Genomic DNA, 20,561 nt, shown 5'->3' with positions numbered 1-20,561 from the left:
TCTCTCTCTCTCTCTCTCTCTCTCTCTCTCTCTCTCTCTCTCTCTCTCTCTCTCTCCCTCCCTCCCTCCCTTCCTCTCCCCCCCCCAGTCCCACATGCATCCTCAAAAGTATTTTGCTTCTAACTAATGCCTCTCCCAATCTGCCTTCCCTTTTATCAGCACCTCCCTCTTCTCTTATTCCCTTCCAGCTGAGTGTGTATGTTATTTTCTCTTTGAGCCAGTTCTGATGAGAGTAAGATTCAGGTGCTCCCCATTACTTTCTCTATCTTCCCCTCCACTGTAAAAGCTTCATATCTCTCTTAGGTGAGATAATTTACCTAGTTCTACCTCTCCCTCCCCCATTCTCCCAGTGCATCTACTTTTCTCCTTAATTTTATTTTTTTAGATATCCCATCAAATTCAATTCAAACCTGTGCCCTCTATCTATGTATACTTCTAACTGCCGTAATAATGATAAAGTTCTTAGGCGTTAACAAATATCTTCTCATGTAGGAATATAAATAGTTTAGCTGTATTGAATCCCTTATGATTTCTCTTTCCTTCAAAGTCATATTTTCTATTCAGCTCTGGTCTTGATTCATCAGGAATATTTGAAAGCCCTATATTTCATTAAATGTCCTTTTTTTTCCCATTCAATTTTTCAGTTTTGCTGGGTAGGTAATTTTTGGTTGTAATCCTAGCTCCTTTGCCCACTGGAATATCACATTACAAGCTCTCTAATTCTTCATTGTAGAAGGTGTTAAATCTTGTGTTATCCCGAGTGTGACTCTATGATATTTGAATTGTTTCTTTCTTGCTGCTTCCTATATTTTCTCCTTGACCTGGGAGCTTTGGAATTTGGCTATAATATTCCTGGGAGTTTTTCATTAACTTTCCCTTTCATTAAAGGATCTCTTTCAGCATGTGATTGGTGGAGTCTTTTAATTTCTGTTTTACTCTCTGGTTCTAGAATATCAGGACAGTTTTTCTTGCTAATGTCTTTAAAAATTATGTCTAGGCTTTTTTTTTTTTTTTTAATCATGCCTTTCAGGTAGTCCAATAATTCTTAAATTATCTCTCCTGGGTCTGTTTTCCAGATCAGTTGTTTTTTCGATGAGACATTTTTCATTTTCCTTATTTTTTCATTCTTTTGATTTTGTTTTATTGCATCCTAATGTCTCATGGAGTCATTAGCTTCGACTTGCCCAGTTCTAATTTTTAAGGAATTATTTTCTTCAGTGAGCTTTTGTATTTCTTTTTCCATTTGGCCCATTCTGCTTTTTAAGGAGTTATTTTCTTAGATGAATTTTTGTATATCTTTTTCCATTTGGCCAGTTCTGCTTTTTGAGGCATTCTTCTCTTCATTGTATTTTTGTACCTCTTTTACCATTTGACCTATTCTGTTTTATTTTGGTTTTTTAGGTGTTATTTTTCTTCAGTATTTTTTGTGCGTTTTACCAACCTGTTGACTTTTTTCCCCATGATTTTCTCACATCACTATCATTTCTTTTCCCAGTTTTTCTTCTGCCTCTCATTTGATTTTCTTTAAATCCCTTCTGAGCTCTTCCAGGAATTATTTTGGGGCCTGAGACCAATTCACGGTTTTCTTTGAGGTTTTGGATGTGCCAACTTTGACTTTGTTGTCTTCTTCTGAGTTTGTGTTTTAATCTTCCCAGTCTCCATAGTAACTTTCTGTGGTCAGGTTCTTTTTTTGTTGTTTGCTCCTTTTTCTAGCATATTTCTTGACTTTTAACTTAATGTTAAAGTTGGGCTCTGATCCCAGGGTTGGAGAGAGCACTGTTCCAAGCTTCAGGTTTTTTGTGCAGCTGTTTTCAGAGCTGCTTCTGACAGTCTGTAAGTTTTCAGTTCTTCCAAGGTGATACGATCTAAGAGGAGGTGTGTTTACTCCTCTTCTGTCCTGTGCTCTGGTCTGTGAGTAAACACAAGCTCTCTTTTCTACCCTGTAACTGTGACTGGGGTCCCCGCTCCCCTAGGGCCTCAAGCTCTGGTGTACTAGTACTCCTCACCCTGGGACCGAGACCCAGAACTGTGACCCAGCTCTCTATGTGGGCAATTCAGTAGAGTCCTGCACCCAGTGCCAGCAAAGGAACTCCTATAATCTGACCAGTTATCTGACCCCCTTCCTGTCTGTAGGCTGAGATCTCTTATTTCTCCCATTATGTTCAATTTTCTAATAATTTCTTCCTTTACATTGACTCTCAAGGAAATCTGCTTTTTAAGTTCCAATCACTGGGCAAATAATGCCCAGGAGCATGTTGTAGATACAAATAAATGAGCCTGGGAACATGGAATTAAAAGTACTGAAGCCTGTTAGTATTTCACACCTTTTAACTAGGAAGAGCAAAGAACTCATTCAACAAAGGATATTTGTTGACATTGATTTCTCCAGTTAGCAGAATTAGCCATTGTAACATCACTTGGTGGTAGCAAAAGGAAAAAAAAAAAAGGTAAATCAGAATAAGCTAAAAACATTAGTACTAAAGTGAAAGTTTTTAGAACACTGTAATAAATTTGTGCTACCAAACCCCAATCTTCAAATGTCCTCCAAGTTTATTAGAATCCTTAATATTTATTTCTCCTTGGTCTGGCTCTTGAAAAGAATGATTAAAAGCTTCCCTCCCCCTACCCCAGCAAGTTGTGAATGTTTACTACCAACATTTTTTGAATATTTACCATAAAGATACTATTATATCATCTCAGCTCCCTTGACCCTTCCCTACTCTAATATAATGAAATTCTGAATCCAAGCCTTGACCATGAAAGTTAAAGGCCACTCTTGCAGAGCCTTGTTCTTTACTAAGTAATCAAGATACAAAGATCTAAGAAATGTCAGATTTTTATATTCATCATTTCTATGGTTCCCAATCTTCTAATGGTCAAAAATAATTTTAAGATTGTACCCCTCTAGGGGTTAACTAAGTGGCACAGTGGTGCTAAGCCTGCAGTCAGGAAGACCTGAGTTCAAATCTAGCTCAGTCACTAGTTGTGTGACCTTGGTAGAGTCACTTAGCCTCTCTGCCTCAGTTTCCTCAAATGTAAATTGGGGATAATAATAGCATCTACTACCTACCAATGCTGTGAGGATCAAATGTATTTTAAAGCATACGGTTCCTGACACATTGTAGACATTTAATAAATGTTTCTTCCCTTCTTTCTTTCCTCTGAAAAATATTAGCACTAATTTGGGTTGAGGGCAGTTAGGTGGCATAGTGGATAGAGCACTGAACTTGGAGTCAGAAAGACCTTAATTTAAATTTGGCCTCAGATGCTTAATAGCTATGTGACCCTGGGCAAGTCACTTAACCCTGTTTGCCTCAGTTTCCTCCTATGTCCTGCTAAAAGCCTGAGTTTTGAGTAACCCCTTACCAACCTAATCAATCCCTTACCAAGAATGAATTTGGTGAGGCCAGGGAGGTTTAGGTGTGTATGAAATGTGTACTTTTAACCCCCATAGTCCAGAACTTGATGTAACTGGCCAGCCAAATGAATCCATTTACCCAATGTTCCGTGTGCTACTGTGGGGAATGGCATTACCATCCAAGTAGATGAGAATATGAAATGGTCACATTCACTTGCCCCATACCCAGTTAAACTCTACTGTCTATCCTCATATCTGTTAGCACACATCTCAAGAATACTTTGAATGATGAATACCCTAAAAATGCTTCAAGCAGTGATGCCACGTGTCAGAACTCTGAAGTTTTCAGAACGCTTTCTTTTCCTCAGTCCACTGAATAGGTGTATCAGATACCAAAATCAAACTTCCAGAATAGCTAATTATCTTCTCTGACTTCCTTTTTTTTTTTCTACTAATGACACCACCATTCTCTCTTATCAGTGAACTTTGAAAACTCAGCTGTGTTCCTCCATCCCTCCTGTCCCGTCCCTTGCCCTCTTACATCTAGTTAGTGGTCAAATCCTGGTACTTCTGCCACTTTCATGTTGCACTGACCCCATCGTAGCTCCTTTCTCCTTCATTGCGATAGCCTGACTAGTCTCTCTTCCCTTTCTAGTCTATACCTCATGCTGACAGATTCATTTTACTGAAGCACTGTTTTGGTTGTGTCACCACCGCTGCTAACAAGCTGATAGCATCCCTCTTCCCCTGTTTGCTGAATAAAATCAAAAGCAGTAAGTATAAGTAAGGAAAAACACTGGACTTTGAATCAAAAGACTGAAGTTCGAGGGGCTCGTCTGCTTACTATGTGTGACCCTCAACCAGTAATTCACCTCCTTAGGCCTCTTTTCCTAAATTTTCAAAATGAGAAAATCAGACTAAAGGATATGTAAACTCTCAAATTTCAGCATTATGTTTTTCTAACTTTATAGCCTGGCTTAAAGGTCCCCAGTGATCTGAGGTAGCATGATACTGATGAAAGTGCCCTAGTTTTAGAGTCTGCGAACCTGGTTTCAAATTCTCTCACTAAAGCTTGTTATGTATGTAGTCTTTGGCAGATCACTCTATCTCCTTCAGCCTCAGTTTCCTTATCATTATATTAAAGGGGGTGGGGATGGAGTGTTGAATTACATGGCCTTTCAGACCTCTCCCAACTCTAAATATATAATTTTAATTTCCAGTTATTCTGCTAGCCTGTGCTCTAGCCAAATTGGATCATTTAACATTTCCTGAACACACTCTTAGATTTTCTGCCTTCATTTCTTTATTCTGAATGTTTCTTTTGCTTGAAATATGTTCCCTCCATCTCTGCTTTTGAAACTATGCCATTTAATACCTACTTCAGATGGCATCGCCTAATGAATCATTTTAATCCTTCCTGTTTCTGAATTCTGCTATCATTTTGTAGTGGTAATTTGCACATACTAACTTTATTCACACTCATTTGCAAACATGCATTCTGACCCATATGAGATTGTTAGTTCTTAAGTCTAGCTCATCTTAAAATAAAGCATACCATCACCTCTTTACCAGATGGAGGAACATATTTGTTATAAAACATGCCTACTGCCCTGTGAAGTAGGTAATCATGTAAGTGTTTTAATTTTTTGAATTGTGAAGATATTATTCCATTTCACAGATATGAAAATAAGACTCAAATTAACTGACTTACCCGGTCACATAGCTAATTAGGGTTGGAGACTGAAATATGAGCCCAATCTCCCTCCTTTTAAAAATGGGAAAAAGTTAGGTCTGGAGAAGCTACATGACTGGCCCAGGGTGACACAGGTAAGTTACACTGACAGAATTTGATCAGAGGTCTTCTGACTCCATAACCAACACACTTTGCATTGTACCACACTCTCCAAAAACAACTTACCAGTTTCACACAATAAGAAATGGGTCTTAGACTTGATTCTGGGTGTTCTGTTAATAGTATAATTCTTTTTCCAGCATGCCAAGCCTTCTTAACCCTTTTTTGTATCATGGACCCTTATCACTGTTTGGTGAAACCTATGGACCCCTTCTCAAAATAATTTTTAAATGTGTAAAATATGTAGAATTAATAAGAAAAACCAATTACATTTAAATACACTTACCAAAGTTTTGTCCCATCCAAGTTCATGGACCAAGTGGTCCATGGATCCCAGGTTAAGAAATTTTGTGTTATATACCCCATAGTTGTTGAATAAGACAAGCTTGTGTTCAAACTTCTCTCTTAGGTCAGGCATACTCTCCGATTCAAGTACTTGGTTTTATCAGAAGGTCCTCCATAGCAACCTATTGAAACTAAGGGATATTAAGTAAAAAAGTAAAAAGTACCAGATTATGAGTTCTGCAATCCCTACCCTGAAAAGCAAGCAATTATCAAACAACAACATGAGCTTTGTGTCCTTCAGAATAAATTTAGTGGACCAACCAGTATCCTGAGAATCATTTTACCTTGCTAAAAGACATCATCTGCTATGAGGAAGCTGGGCTTCCCATGCTTTCTAAAGTTACAGCACACTCCAGATCAGGACTATCTCTGTAGCCCTTAGGGATATCCGTATATTTACAATCTCTTAACCATTTGGTCTTCCAATTTCAAAAAAATAGTAATAGGAACTAGACTGCTACTAAGAATCCAAATCTGGCCCTATATTCTAATAGCTCTTCTCTGCTTGATTTTGCTCAATTTCAGTATAAACAATCAGTACCTTGTGTGTGCAAAGCACTGAGAATACAGAGAATAAAAATTGCATGATGTGCCTTCAAGGAGGTTATATTTGAGAAACATACAGTGTAATGAACAAAATGCAGAATAGCTGATATTTACATTTGTATCATAACCTATGAAGTAGATATTTAAGTATTTTATAAATGAGGAAATTGAGGAACGGATTATGTGCTTTGCCCATGTTCACATAGCTAGTCTCAGTGGAAGGTTCATGGAATATCATTTCCTATATATAGCAACAAACCTAGTTAAGTTTGAAACAAAAGTTTTCTTAGACTGAACCTCAAGATCTGGCTCTTGCTCTTTTGTGTTTTTACTTGTCCCATATGTGTATACACATTTGCACATAAAAAATATGTGCTTCATTATTTTAGGGATCTATTATTTCATCAGTTTGAGTGCATCCTCCATCAATTAAGCTACAAACCCTAGTACAACTTAGTAGATGTTCTTCAAGCGTTACTATGGTTGAAAAATTCATCATTTTGTGGCCAACCCAACGTTAAGCTTCTCTGACCTTAGCTAGGCTTTTCCTTCAGTAACAGTCTCTTGCTGGGTCCAGATACTCTAAGCCTTTCCCAGCTTAGTAGAAGATGACAGAGCTATGCTCTACTGACATGATCTTTTAGAAACTGGCACCACTTAGACACACAGAAAGCATCTGGTTTAAATAAGGGAAATGCAGAGAATTATCATTTATTAAGATTCTGCTATCTGCAAGACAGCTCGGTGGCATAGAAAGCCAGGCCTAGAGTCAAAAAGACCTGGATTCAAACACTAGCTGTGTGACCCTGGGCAAATCACTTAACCCTGTTTGCCTCAGTTTCCTCATCTGTAAAATGAGCTGGAGAAGGAAGTGGTAAACCACTCTATTATCTTTGCCAAGAAAACTCCAAATGGGATCAGAAAGTGTAGGACAACCGAACCACAACAGTGTGCCAGGCACTGTACTAAGCACTTTACAAATACCTCATTTAATATTGTAGTTATAAATATATGTACATGAATAAATGGGTGAAAACAGTCTAAAGATTTCTATAATTTTTTTCAGTATGGCTACTTTCTCCACCAGTGCAGACTATAGGACCACCATACCTTGGTGGATGGTCATCTAGATTTTCTTTGGCCAGAAACATTATTGGTGGTCATGGTGATACTGAGTCTCTTTAAACTTAGCTAGTTTGGTCCCTGACTAACAAACATACAGACCCATCACCAGCCCAATTCTTAAAGCCTTTTCAGGTTGGTAGAACCTGCCAAGGCTTGTGCTGTCAAAGGTATAGCTTTAAAGCACCTTGGGTCACCTGCATATCAAGGGGAAGCATCAGAGGATGCTTATGGACACTTCCTGTATCTTTTAAGCATCAGTCCCAAATCCAAATTATGTGGACTTGCTATTATCATGGAATGTTTTTGCTTTACAGTTGTATGCCAGACCTAGCTTTCTCAAGTTAATGTATTTAGATGCCTTCCCTAAATAAGCCCTTACTTATGTAGTGCTTTAGATTTTATAAAGCACATTTCTCATAACACTGATATAGATTAGCTTGATATCTCCATTTTATAGGCTAGGAAACAAGCTCAAAGAACTCGACTCGTGAACTGTCACTTCCCATATATACCAACAAGCAAAACTAGCTAATTGTTCAAAATCACCCGTAATAAATAGTTAAGCCAGATATAAATAGAGCCAGAATGTAAACCCTGGGAATCTGACCTCAAGTCCAGTACTTTTCTCTATACGATCTATGCTACCTAGCTAAAAAAGAATAGGGAAGGTTGTGTGGGTGTGGTGGAGACTTGGCCTTGGAACCAAGAGGACCTGAGTTCAAATGTTTTCTCTGACACACATTAGTGCTCTAACCTTTCAGTGTTCTAAGTAACTCTACAAGAATAGTATAGACGTGGGGGTAGCTAGGTGGCACAGGGGGTCAAGCATGGGCTCTGGAGTCAGGAGGATCGGAGTTCAAATCTGGCCTCAGACACGTAACACTTTCTAACTGTGTGACTCTGGGCGAGTCACTTAACCCAGTATAGACCTAAATTGCTACAGGGAGTTTCCTCATCTAAGGAATTCCCTATACTAGTGAAATCACAGGCCTACTCCATCCCTATCACTATGAATTTCATATTTACAGGACTTGGTAGCTACTGAATTAAATCAGGGACTGCTAGTTATCTCTAAGACAAGCTTAAAAATTATGACTTCCCTACACATGATGAAACTTTATAAAATTTTAATTTTTCTGCTTTTTCCTTTCACTGGAAACATAAACTTACATAGGGTGTTAGCTTAAAAAAATTTCTTAACCTTTTTTGTGGCATGGACACCATTGTCAGTCTGTTGACACTTGTGGACCCTTTTCTCAGAATCATGTTTTTGAATGTGTGAAATAACGTGTGGGATTACAAAGGAAACTAATTATATTGAAATAGTTATCAAAAATACATTTAAAAAAACAAATGTAGGCATGGAGTTTAAGAACCTTTAGCTTAGAGAGCTGATAATGTTGTGGCATAAAAATTCACTAATTCACAGTAATGGTAGTGACTGGAGGGACCAGGAAGACTTAGTGAGAAGAGTCTGAGTTATAAACTAATTTTAAAAATTCTGTTATTATTTTCAAATGTAGTAGACATGAATAAAGATGTGGGTGTAAGTAAATAAAGTAAGTTGCTAATTAAACACTGTAAATGCTATATCATAAGCGTATGCAAAGGATTTGTGATTTTGTAAGTGTAAAGAGATCCTGAAGTGGGAGTTTCTTACACTGATGTAAATGCAACGCGACTGATAGGTTGATGAAGTCTTGAGTTGCCTAAGATGCATAAAGAGGTTAGGCAGCGTGCCTTCAGCAGCATCTGTTATCAGTCTGTATTTGAACTCAGGTCTTCCCCATTTCAGACCCATAGTCCTCTGTTCACTAAATCCTGCTGCCTGATAAGCATAGGAGCCTTTTTCCCCCATAAAGAGTTACTAAACCTAGAAGTGAAGAATTGTAGAAGGAATCCCTAATTTCTTCAGGCTGTGGTTTGAAAAATCATTTCTTTTAGATTGGATTTTCCCAGTTTTGAGGGTAAGATTGAAAACCGTTGGAGAAATGAGTTTCCCAAATATTTACTTTTAAATCACATACAACAATGTTATTACAAATTCTGAATTGCTGTATTTCAAACTGATGAGAGTTTGCTACATATAATTTTCAACCAATAAAATGAAAATTAATTTACTTAAATGAATGGTTTTAATTGGGTGGATAATACTAAAATACCTAGAAAAAGTTCCCTCAAGACAATGAAAACACTAACCATGTGTGAATGTCAAGATCAGACTTTTCTTTTTTTAAGGCACCTACACAACTTGAAAATTTTGCTCCTCCTACCTCATTTCAGTTAAAGCCCAGTAAAAGCATCAAGACTAATCTGATAAAAGCAAAGTGCGCTTTACACAGCAGAAGGATACAGGTGATATTGAATTAAGTACTATACATTCAACCAGGAGTAAAGTATCTTCATTTATTCATGGAGCTACTATTTGAAGACTAATTTGTGGATATGTGTCATCCAAACTTCTTTGTGAATTTTAATAATAGTGCATTCATCTAAGAGTTCCTATGGCTATTCCATTATGTTCCTTTTTTTTTTTTTTTTTTTTTTTTGAAGCAATTGGGGTTAAATGACTTGCCCAGAATCACGCACCTAGTGAGTGTTATGTATCTGAGGCCAAATTTGAACTCAGGTCCTCCTGATTCCAAGGCCAGTCTTCTATCCACTGCACCACCTAGCTGCCCCCAATAATTTCCTTTCTAATGTATAACTTGAAATATAAAAAACTACTTTTTAGAACCAATAAGGAAACATGGGAACATTATGAGAAATTCATCAGTCCCAATAGGAGCCTTAGGATTTTTATCAAGTGAAATGTTCCTATTTCGCAATTTGGGCAGCTATAATATGAAAGATTATGTATATCCTTGTCATGTGGATTAAAAATCAAATTTCTGAGCAATCTTAGAACAGAGTTATCTACTTTTTGTTCTTTTATGGCTAAATGACATGCATATATTCATCTCTATGCATACAGATATGTATACATATATGTGTGTGTCTTCATATATATATACTATTAGAAAATTAGACTTTCTTATTTTCCATAGTCAAACACTGATCATTATCTTTTTCTTGAGTCTCTATTGGAGGATCATTACAGAAAGCCAACGTGTTTTAATTAACCTAGCCCTCAAAAGATTTGATTGTCATGCTTTCATATATGCAGACTCGCTGTTCTCATATTCCAACATAGAAAACATGCTTTATCTTTCAGTAACTATGGGAAGTTTGAACATAAGCCTGGCTGCTGAAAGGTGATCCCTGTTTCCTCCAGGATCGTATGTAAAGTCCTCTGTCGGCATCAAAGGCTCTTCACATCGTGACCCCTTTCTCCTATTCTTATCTCTTCATATTGCACTCCACTACGTGCACCATCCTGCTATTCTGCTTGCCATTCCCTACACACTCAAGGGTGTATGGGGTGTTCAGGGAAGACCAGTACCTCTGGGGTGAGGACTTGCCAAGCCCTTTCCAGGGCTGCTCATCCACCTTTGGTGTCCACCGAAGTGGACCCAACTCACCTGTGACTCCAAGAAGCTATAGCATGCATAGCCCCCACACTCTGGTAAAACCATCTGAGCAGATGAGCTAACCCAGGTTTAGAGTCACCAGCAGGCCTCAAACCTATCAGTGAGTTAGGGTAATGTCTGCCCTACGTACGTGAAGATTTCCCAGAATGGTCTAATGAGAAGAGTTTGTTCCAATGGCCTTGAAAGTGGCTAAGGCAGGTGCTGTGAATCACCGAGAGCTTAGTCAGACATGAAGACGCCAAGATCATCCGCTGCAGGCCATCGCCAGCCATCTTGACTTTTGTCTTGCTGTTGGACTTCACTGACTCTGGAGGATCCAGAGAGCAAGGGTGATGACTTCTGCAGCTCTGCCTCACTTCAATCCAGTTCACGAGCAAGTCGTCACCCTGTGATCCTCTTCAAAATAAGGGACGGACGATGTTCCTGATAGATGACATCCTTGTTTCCGTTATCTTTGTCCTGCTTATCCTCTGTGACTGTAATGCGGTCCATCCACCCCTCCTGTTGGCATCCCTGGCTTTCATCAAGACTCAGCTCACATGCCGCCTTTTGCAGTCTTTTTCCCATTTCTTCATCCACTTGAGCCTTTTCCTTTAAAGTTACCTTTCTCCTACTCTGGAAGTGCCTATCTGTTTACCTGTTGTCTTCCTCATTAGTGAGTAAACTCCTTGGGGGAAGGGACTGTTTTGTCTTTCTTTGTATCCCAAGCTTAGCACAGTTCCTGGCACTGGGTTCTAGTTCTGCCTCTGACAGGACTGCCTATGAAACTTTGGACAAATCATTTAATTTCCTAGTGCCTCAGGCAACTAATACCATACATCATAAATGAGTTGCCATTCTGCATAGTAGGAAGGAGTGATGTACACCAATAGGTGTAGGTCTAGGCAAAAAAAAAAAATATTGTATTCTGCTTTATATTTTATGAAATGCTTCTTTCACTTGACAACAGTTGTGTAAGATGGGCAGGGCAACTATTGTTACAGATAAACTGGTTCAGGGAATTTATGAGACTGGTCCAAAATCACAAGCTGCTAAGTAAGAGAAATGGGACTAGATTCCAAGGCTTCTTATTCTGTCCAATATGCATTCCATTGTGGAGCAGACAAATAGAATATTACGTAGTCCCTTTACTCAGAGAGCTAGTTGGAAATCAATCTGGCAACAGTTAATATGTGGGATTAATTTTTTGGCACAAATATAAGTGCTATGAGAATCAGTTATCAGGAAAGCTTCTGCAAAAGATTAAGACATTCTGGGTTTTGGTGAATGAGTAGAATTTGGAGAAGTATAGGAGAAGGGAGAGGATGTTTCAGGTAAAGGCATTGCTGTTCAGTTGTGTCCAGCACTTGTGACCTCATATGACATTTTCTTGGCAAAGATACTGGAGTGGTTGGCCATTTGCTTCTCCAGTGGATTAAGGCAAACAGAGGTTAAGTGACTTGCCCAGGGTCATATAGCTAGTGAGTGTCTGAGTCCGGATTTGAAATCAGGTCTTCCTGACTCCAGGCATAGAAGTCCACTGGGCCACCTATCTACCTGATTAACCACAAGTAAATCAAAGGAGTTGAATGTAGCATATAACATTTACCTCTCATTTCTCCATGAGCCTGATTAGAATAGAGGACGTGTATGTGTGTGTGTGTGTACATACACATATTTTAGAATAGGCCTAGATAAACAGCACCATCAAAAACAATGTTAATCTAAGGTACTAAATATACTTCTATAATTCAATGAATTTTATAGAGTTAATTTTACTGATTGTGAGTTTTATTCGGTTCAGTTGAGCAGTGTCTTGTAGACATGGAGACACTTCAGGATGTATGGGATTTATAAAAAAAATAATACTAGGCACAAATACAGGTGCAACGAATCCTAGATTAAAAGGCAGAAGTAAGCTAGCATTTATTAGGTACCTATGTTCAGGTGCTGCACAAAGTACTAGTGATACAAAGAAAGGCAAATGCTGTGCTGTCTAGAAGCTCACAATCTAATGGGGTATACAACACAAACAACTATGTGCGAATAATATGTACAGGATAAATTGGGGTAATCTCAGAGAAAAAGCACAAAGATTAAGCAGCAGTGGGAAAAGCTTGCAGAAGGTGGGATTTATTGAGACTTCAAGGAAACCAGGGGAGCTAGGAGGAGATGAGGAAGAAGAGCGTTCCAGGCATGGGAGACAGCCAGTGAAAACAGTCAGCAGTATCACGCAGAAAGAAAAGCTAGGAGGCCAATGTCCCTAGGTCCCAGAGTACAAAGGGATGGTTAAGGTGCAAGAAGACCAGAAAAGCAAGAACAGACCAGGCTATAAAGAGCTTTATAAGCAAAACATGATTTTATATTCACCCTTGGAGTTAATAGGGAGTCCCTGGCATTTGTAGAATGGGGGTGGTAGGAGCGGTGATATGCTCAGACCTTCACTAAGAAGTTCAGTTTGACAGCAAGTGGAGAATGAGCTGAAGTAGAAAATGAGACCAACCAGCAAGCCATTGCAATAATCGGGGTGTGAAGTGATGGACCTACACCTGGGTGATTGCAGTATCAGAGGGGAGAAGGAGGCCTATGCAACAAGGTGATTGTATTGTCAGAGGAAAGGAGGCATATACAAGAGATGTGAAAAAACAAATTTGCCAAGACTTGGCAAGAGATTGGATGTGAGGAGTGATGACACCTTGGTTGAGAGTCTAGGTGACTGGGACGATGGTGGTGGTGCCCTTGAGAGTAATAGGGAAGATACATAGAGGAGAGGGTTTTGAGGAAAAGATGAGTCGAGTTTTGGATATTTTGAGTTTCATGATGTCCATGGGACGTCTAGTATGACATATGTCACGGGCAGTTGGAGTTGCAAGAGTGGAGGTTGGGAGAGAGGTTAGGGCTGGACAAGTATATCTGAGAGTCATCTGCATAGGTAAGACAGTTAAAAGCTGACGAAATCACAAATGAAATGATATAGAGGGGAGAGAAGAGAACCTCGAATAAAACCTTGGGGGCCTCCCACAGTTAGCTGGCCTGAGTGGATAAATATCTGGCAAAGGAGAGCAAGGAGTAGTCAGAAGAGAAGCAGGAAAGAGAAGAAAGTATCTTGGAGAAGAGGGTGGTATGGATCCTTAGAGGCCGTCTAATCCAATCTGTATCTTTACAGATGATGAAACTGAGTCCCAGAGAGGTTGAAACTTGTCCAAGGTCACACAGTACGTGACAGAGCAGGAAATTGAACTCCACTTCTCTGACTGTAAAGCTGTGATAGATTTCCACTCTACCCTGCTGCCTCCCATGATAAAAGTGATGTCACAGAAACTCAAGACTTGGAAAAGAGACTACAAAGTCTAATCTATATGTGAAGCAAGAATTCCCTCCGCAACGTTCAGCCTTTGCAGTCTATGAGTCATCCCTTGACTTCCTCCTCCTTTCAGGTCTATTCGGTTTCCAGGACTCTTCAATTCCATCTCTGTGGTGTGTCACGTGCATCCCATTCCCTATATTGCCACCACCCTAGGTCAGAGCTTCATTACCTCTTATCTGGCCCATGAAATGTCTTTGTTGAGGCTTCTTAAGGTTCTCTCATACCCACTTTTCCTACATAGCTGTCAAAGGAATGTTTCTCAAACATGGGTTTGCCAGAAGCCTCTCCTGTTCAGACACCTCCAGTCACTCCCTCTTGCCTCTAGGATTATACACAAATTTCTCTAGCTTTTAAAGCCCTTCACAGTCTGGCTCCAACCTTCCTTTCCAAGCTTGTTGCACAGGACCTTCTTTTACACTGTGTTCCAACCAAACTGACTTGTTTGTCATTCCCCACATTTGACATTACATCTCCTGTCGTCATGCTTCTTGTATCTGTAGGCTCTCCCTGTCCCTCCCTCCTCATGCTAGCCCACAGAGTGCCTGCCTACCTTCCTTTCTCCGAAGATCACCTCATGGACTACTTCCTGCAGTTTCAGGGGTTATTAACCTGGTGCCCGTGAACTTTAAAAAAAAAAATGCTGCTACTATTTCAATATATTTGGCTTCCTTTTTTTTAATCCTATGTATTCTTTTCATTTAAAAACATTTTTCTCAGAATAGGTCTGTACCCTTTCTCAGGTTAGATTAGACTTGAGGATTTCACTAGACTGCCAAAGGGGACCATGACACAAAAATTGGTTCAGAACTCCACTCTAGTTGTTGTTACCTCCTCCCAAAAATTATGTGTCTCCTTTGTATATATTTTCTATTTATCAACATAGATGTTGTCATGTCACCACCACCATCCCCCCAAACACTATGGTTCTTGAGGGCCAGGACTGTTTGATTTTGGACTTTGTCATCTCATTGTTCAGCACATTGTGGACACAATAAAAATGTTTGTTGAGTTGTGATATTGAGGAACCTAATGGTTCCTGAGTTAGTTGGTTCCATTTTTGAATAGCACTTATTGTTAGGCAACTTTTCTTTCCATTAAGCCTGGATCTGTTTCTGCAGTTGCTCCTAGTTCTGTTCTCTGGAATCAAGTGGAACCATTCGAATCCCTCTTTCACATAATAGTCCTTCAGATACTTAAAGACAGCTGTCTTGTCTACCCAAGGTCGTGCCTGGTCCTAACATCCCCAGTTCTTTCAACTAATCTGGCATCATCCTGAGATCATCTTCCTGTTTTTCTTCTGTGTTACCAACAGAATGTATTGCCAGTTTACCAACGTCCTTCCTGAAAAGTGAGACCCAGGACTGAACATGATATTCCAATGGGATCTGACTAGGGCAGGAAGATTACCTCCTTAGTCCTAGACTGGATACTTCTAGGGTCAAATATAAAAGCCCTTCACAACCTAATTCCAGTGTACATTTAAATCCTAATCACATGACTACCTTTGATATACTCCATATTAAACAATGTGCTTTTTAGTTATTTGCCACATTCTGTTCCCTGTGTCTTTGCACAACCTGTCTCCCATGCCCGGAATGTGCTTCCTCCTCCCTTCATTGTCTTACAACCTCTAGCTCCTTCAAAGCTCGGCTTAAATGCTGCTGATTATGTGTGACCTTTCCTGCCTCCTCTCCAGATCCCATATTACCTTGTGTTTATTTTGTATGTAATTTATGTAAGCTTATTTTGTATGGACTTCTTATATGTTCCCCTGTCTCCCTCAGTAGAGCGTAAGCCCCTTAGCAGGGCCTGTTTTTTTGTTTTTGGTTTTGTTGGGGTTTTTTTGTTGGTTTTTTTTTTTGTCTCTGTATTCTCAATGGCTGTCACAGTATTAATAGCTATTGATTGACTAAAATCACCAGATCTCTTTGTGATGAACTCTTAGTGGCCACACTTCCTCTGTCTTGTGCTTGTGAAGAGCTGTGAAAAGTTATGCATCTATTGCTGTTAAATTTCATCTGATTTGGGGCAGCTGGGTGGCACAGTGAAGAGAGCACCCGGCCTGGAGTCAGGAGGAGCTGAGTTCAAATCCAGCCTCAGACACATAACACTAATTGTGTGACTCTGGGCAAGTCACTTAACCTCAATTGCCTCACCAAGAAAAGAAAATTCATCCTATTCGATTATAGCTTATTGAGATCTCTTTTGGCTCTCCTTCCCAGCTTTGTTCCATCTGCAAATTTGATAAGCATTTCTTTACCCAAATCATTGATAAATGTATTAAGCAGGATAGGACCCAGCACATGTCTGTGGGCCACTTCACTGGAGATGTTAAACCCCTGATGACTTTTCCCTGGGTGTGACTATTCAGTCAGGTGACTGAATTCTGTCTTAAGTGTACTCTTGTCTAGTCCACATGTCTTCATCTTTTATACAAAACAACAGGAGAGACTTTATCAAAATCTAAGTAAATTGAATCTAGAACCTTTGCCAGATACAGCAGTCAAACAACCCTAACAGGAAAGGACCGAGGGTTCATTGGGTGTGACCTTTCCTTGATGAAGTGATGGTGGTCTTTTATGATAAGCACATGCTTTTCTAGATGCTTGCTAGCCAGACAGCTTGGGAGAGGGTCAGGGAGGGGAAATTGCTGGGCTTGGAGGCAGTCGTGAGTTTAAATCCTGCTTCAGACATTTAAAAGCTGTGGGTGATCATGAGTAAAACATAATAACTTCTCTTAGCTTTATTTTCCTTATCTATAAAATGAGAGATAACCTCTAAGGTCCTTTCCAGCTCCAAATCTATAATAAAATGTTCTAAGATTTTGCTAGGAATCCAAGTCAATCTAAGATTTCATTATCTTCCCCATTCAAAAAAAAATGGATAACATTTATCCTTTTTCAATTCTGTTTTCTGTGATCTTTCTAAAATCACAAAGAGTGGCTTCACAGACATTTACCAGTTCTTATAGTGGCCCAGGATGAGCTTATCCTGGGCTTAGTGACTTGAAATCATTAAAGGCTTCTAGGTATTTCAGATAGCTCTTTTCCTGTCTCCATCCTTAATCTTTCTGTTTCAACTCATTAATTGTTTTAGTTCTTTCCCTTCATCCAAAAATCCTTTTCTTTGAGAAAACAGAAGCAAAATGGGAATTGAGCAGCTCTGCTTTCTGTGTGTCATCTATTATTGTTCCATCTGTTCCAAGCAGCTATCCTGTCCTTTCTTTGATCTTTTTCTTGAGGATAACTTTTTAAAAATTATTTTGTTGTCTTTAGCATTTCTGCTTAGCCTCAGCTCATTCTAAGCATTAGTGCTCATGACACTATTCTTAGAAGAATAGATCATGCTTTTATATTCATCCTCCACTATTTGCCCCTCCATCTTTTCTATATGTATTTTTAGAATTTAAATTAATTCATGATTCTCCTATATGTCTGTCCATACTGATTTGTTTAAACAACCTCCCCCACAATTTTTCTTCCTAAATAAAATTGCTTCCTTTTTTTTTTTGTCTTCAAAACTTCATTGTAGAAATTTCCCATCCTAACTTGGGATGCTACCTCTTCTTTCTTTGGACCACTTGGAATAAACTTCTCAAATCTAGGGTGCATGTCAGGCTATACCTGATTCTCCTCCATCACAAAATTTAAGATAGAATGGTGTGGTCAGTCACTTCCTCTCAGGGTTACCATTATTTCCATCTTGGCTTCTAGCTTCTCCTTGTAAGTGAGAAACAGATCCAGAATGTAATTTCCCCTTGCTGATTCCTTCACATTTTGAAGGATTAAATTATCATTAAACTAGTCAAGAAATTCTTAGCTGCTCTGCTTTGGGCAGAAAGCTCTAGATTTTATAATAAATGAAATTTCCCCCATGACTATGGTATCATGCCTCTGTGTCAGGCCTGGGACCTTTCTAAACTCATCATCTATGTCCTCTTTCTGTTCAGATGTTTTGTAATATATGCCAATGAAAATATCATTTCTGTTTCTGCTTTTGTTTTTCTCACAAATGTTAGCTAGCTTGTGGAATTCACTCTCTGGCTTGTGGACTTCTTTATATGAGTATGTTTTCTAAATGTACAATTCTTTTCTGTGCCCTCCTCCTTTTGCCTATGTTATACTTTTTGAATAATACCTACCTTCCCAGGAGCATATTTCGGTCCTGGGTCTCCTTTGACCACATTTCGGTGATGCCTTTGAAGTCAAATATGCCTCCTTGTGATAGCATCTCTAGTCCATTTTCCTTGTTACCCAAGATTTGTGTTTTTTAATTTTGATGTTCAAGGTGATGGATTTTATTGCATAGATCCCATCTTGAATTTTGTCTGATGCAATTTTATTGTTATCTTTCCTGTTACTTTCACCACTGTAGCCTTTTTCAGTGTTATCTAGCCTGGTGGCATATTGCTGTCAGTAGGCATCTTCCTTCCTCCACATTCCCTTTCAACTTGGACTAGATTGCAAACTCCAGACAAATACATGCTCACCAGTCCTTAAGTGGTTAAGTGGACTCTCTCCATAGCCAGGGATATCTCCTTCCTATATCTTAAGCCATAGTCTAGGAGTAAAAGTAAAAAGGAACAAAAGAGAAGGATAGAACATCTTATGGTACTGTGGAAAGAGAAGTTGATGGAGATCCAGAGACCCTGGGCATAAATCCCATCTCTGTAACTTGTTCTCTTTGTGACCTCACAAGATTCACTTAACCTCTCTGGATCTCATTATTCTCATCTGTAAAATAAGGGGCTTAGACCAAGTAATCACTCATTTTCTTTCCAATTCTAAATCCTACCACTTATGTTAATAAAAGAAGACAACCTTATAGTGAGTATTTTTTTTCCTTTATGGGTCACCCTGTTTCTCAGTTCCATTCTGAAGCTAGTATTAGAAGACACATTAAGCCCTAGTAGAAGACTTATTCCTTAGATAATACTGAATACCTTAGATATCACTTGATAATACCTGAAGTAAATTTCAGTATAATAATAAATGTTGGTAACAGCATGGAAAGCAGCACCATCACCCAAATATTAATTCTTTACCCACTGAAAACTGTCAGAGTGCCATTAGAACATTTATTAAACACTTAACATATCACTGTGCCAGGTGCTGGGGATACAAATATAAGCAAGTAAGCCATTCCCTGCCCTCAAGTAGCTTATATTCTAATGAGGAAAGACATACGTGAAATTAGAGCAGGAAAGAGATAGACGGCATGGGGCGGAGATGAGCAGAAAGTGGCATAGAGGCTTGGTTCTGGGCAAGATAAGATGAAAGTTCACCTTAATTTCAAATCACTCTGTTTGCCTCAGTTTCCTCAACTGTAAAATAGGGATAACAATAGCAACTATATCACAAGGTTGTTGTCAGGATCAAATGAGATAATATTTGTAAAAAGTGCTTAGCAAAATGCCTGGCATACAGTGGGCACTAGGTGCCCACTTACTCCCTTCCTTTCCTCTTCCTGTATCAAGGACCTGTTATCTCAGGATGCTGGGTGGGAGGGAGATGAGGATGCTGGTTAGATTGAGGCAACATAGTGAGGAAGTGGGCGGGAATTTAAGGACTGTGATGTGATTGATATAAGCAGTACAGAGCTTGGGGATACTCATTGGAATAGAAACTTGATCCTGGTTAAAAGCTATTCCAACAATTTAGGGCATCATTGGGCACCTCCACGTTCTGTACATTCCTAAACTTCACCAGTGGTACAACAGACTAGTTTCATCATTTAGTAGGAATCAGAAAATCCAAAATCTGATTGTGAAGCAAGTTTCTTTCTTTCATGGTAGTGCCTAAGAGTCTCAGACTTTTTTTTTTTTTTTGCCATCAAATCAGGACATTCTACCACTGATCACATTTATCAGGCTAATCAAAGGTTTGCTTCCTGGATATAGAAGGATGAGACAAAGTTTAGCCATGGAACAGACTACATTCCTTAGGATGGTTCTTATTATAATGTTGTTTTGTTATATCATCCTGCAGCTGTTGGACACATGAACATTCTGGAACATTGCAGATTGTAGGTGATTGAGGGAAGACAATTGGAATAAAAGGGACCCTGCCCAGTGAAAGGGTTGAGATTGTTCTTGGAAAAGACAGCCCAGTCTCAGCCCTCTGCCATTCCCCCACCTCTCACCCCAACAGTAGAGAAATAAAATGACTTTCCCTTATTTTGTAACAGTTAGGTCTGGCCAGGGAACCTGGGCGAAATGATTTTCTTTCCAACATGAAAATGGTTTAGTGGAAAGAACATCAGATTTTAAGTCAGAAGACCCAATTTTGAACTTAAACTCTCCCTCTTGAAGGTGTGACCAAAGACAAGTCATTTCACCGTTGTGGGGTTAATGTGGGAGTCAGAGTACATGATCTCTAAGGTTGCTTTTCAGCTCTAACCTGTGATGTGCACTAACATGAATTTAAAGTACTACAGCCTTCTGCTAAAGGACACCATGTT

General features: G+C 39.2%; 1 protein-coding gene across 6 annotated transcripts in view; it reads left to right on the top strand.

Annotated features, from left to right (window-relative positions):
• Nucleotides 1-20,561, top strand: part of LCORL (ligand dependent nuclear receptor corepressor like) — a 172,131-nt gene that overhangs the window by 149,731 nt on the left and 1,839 nt on the right. For 4 of the 6 annotated variants that reach the window (XR_003566793.1, XR_003566795.1, XR_003566794.1 and 1 more), the window contains one exon: nucleotides 10,441-11,411. The exons of the other annotated variants lie outside the window; for them this stretch is intronic. The gene's annotated coding sequence lies outside the window, so the exon portion shown is untranslated. The remainder of the gene's footprint in view (nucleotides 1-10,440; nucleotides 11,412-20,561) is intronic. 6 annotated transcript variants of the gene reach the window in all.

Source organism: Vombatus ursinus, unplaced genomic scaffold (assembly GCF_900497805.2).
Source record: "Vombatus ursinus unplaced genomic scaffold, bare-nosed wombat genome assembly UNPS02014818.1, whole genome shotgun sequence".
Lineage (NCBI taxonomy): Eukaryota > Metazoa > Chordata > Mammalia > Diprotodontia > Vombatidae > Vombatus > Vombatus ursinus.
This window is presented reverse-complemented; position numbering and strand designations above follow the sequence as displayed.